This window comes from Otolemur garnettii, unplaced genomic scaffold (assembly GCF_000181295.1).
Source record: "Otolemur garnettii isolate 467f Iridium unplaced genomic scaffold, OtoGar3 scaffold00021, whole genome shotgun sequence".
Lineage (NCBI taxonomy): Eukaryota > Metazoa > Chordata > Mammalia > Primates > Galagidae > Otolemur > Otolemur garnettii.
In genome coordinates, this window is record NW_003852416.1 from 10,396,466 (window position 1) to 10,398,221 (window position 1,756).

Sequence of the window (1,756 nt, forward strand, 5' to 3'; positions counted from 1 at the left end):
CCAAGTTTTTCCTGTTAAAATGACCTACCTTTCCAAAGATTAGACTCAAGAGAGTAGGCTGGGAAGATGGTATGAGTAATATAGTCTTCATTTGCTTAACTTACCAGTTCTTATTAAGCTGTTTCATTTAAAAGCTTATGGCTGGCACAACGTGTCAGATCTTGAAGCTAGCGGCCCTTGCTTGGCACCCCCACATAAGGCCAGGGGAGCCTGTGAATTAGAAGACCCTCAGCCTGGGCCTCATCTACCCAATCCCTTTCCAGGATCTGCTGAACGTGAGCTCCCAGTTCTAAAGGGCTCTGGAAGGCGTTAGCCGCTCTCACCTCATGAGCTGCCCGAAGTCTGTGATGCAGGCAGGCAGAGCTGAGCCCGCAGGAGGCAACTCATGATCCATGACTTTGAAATCAGTGCAAGGGGAAATTTGGAAATGTGTACCTGGCTTGGCTCAAGGAAGGCCATTTTATCATGGCCTTGAAGGTTCTTTCAAGTCCCAGATAGAGAAGGACTGGAACACCAACTGCAAAGGGAAATTGAAATCTAGGTGCCCCTGCAACACCCCAAAATCCTAAGGCTGTACAATTACTTCCATGATACTCGCAGTGTGTATCTGATTCTGTAATATGCTCCAAGGGGTGAGCTGTACAAGGACCTGCAGAAAACCACACATTTGATGAGCAGGGAACAGCCACGGTAATGGAGTCGGCAGATGCCCTGACTTACTGCCATGATAAGAACATGAGTCACAGGGATGTTAAGCCAGAAAACCTGCTTCTGGGTTTCAGGGGTGAGGTGAAGATTGCAGATTTGGGCTGGTCTGTGCACACCCCCTCTCTGAGGAGAAACACAATGTGTGGAACACTGGACTACTTGCCCCCAGAAATGGTTGAGGGGAGGACATATGATGAAGAGGTGGATCTGTGGTACATTGGGGTGCTCTGCTGTGAGCTGATAGTGGGAAATCCCCCCTTTGAGAGCACCTCCTACAGTGAGACCCACAGATACGTCCTCAAGGTAGATGTGACAGGTTCCCCAAACAATGCCTTTGGGGGCCCAAGACCTGATCTCCAAGCTTCTCCGATATAAGCCCCAGGAGCGGCTGCCCCTGGCCCAGGTCCTGGAGCACCCTGGGTCCAGCCCCATTCCTGGAGGGTGCTGCTTCCCTGGGCTCAGATGGCTTCCTGAGCCCTGTCTGCCTTTGTTCCTTTGGGTTTGCTTAAGGAGCTATCCTGGCTCTACCCCCTCATCTGTCTACTTTGTTTCTTCTAACGTGCTAATTAATGAAAGCTGAATAATTTTGTTAAAAAAATAAAAATGAAAACCTATGTCTATAGCCATGTTTTCCAACTTTATCTCATAGCACACTTGAGTCTATAAACTTCAGTGGCACATGTAAGTTATGTTAATAAAGTAAAAAAAGAATATACTTACTGTGCTTTCACCTTTTGAAAAAATTAATGATTTTTCAAAATTTTCACAGCACACCTAAGATCCTCTCAGCACGCCAGTGTGCCATAGTACACCAATTGAACAATCACTGGGTTATAGGCATGACTAGTATTTTGGTGGCTGAACTTCACTGACCGACCTGTAATTGCCATATTATAGTACTTTATAGTTGTATACTTTTACATGGATTGACCTACTTGACCTATAGAGGCAGGTGACCTCTGTGAGATATGCAGTATGGGTTATAATGTCTTCACATTATAGAAATGGACCCAGGGTTATGAGAGGTCAGCTTGCCCTAGGTCACCTG

General features: G+C 46.5%; 1 pseudogene; it reads left to right on the forward strand.

Moving 5' to 3' along the window:
- Positions 1-326: 326 nt before the first annotated feature.
- LOC100952606 lies at positions 327-1,182 on the forward strand (annotated as a pseudogene).
- Positions 1,183-1,756: the final 574 nt, after the last annotated feature.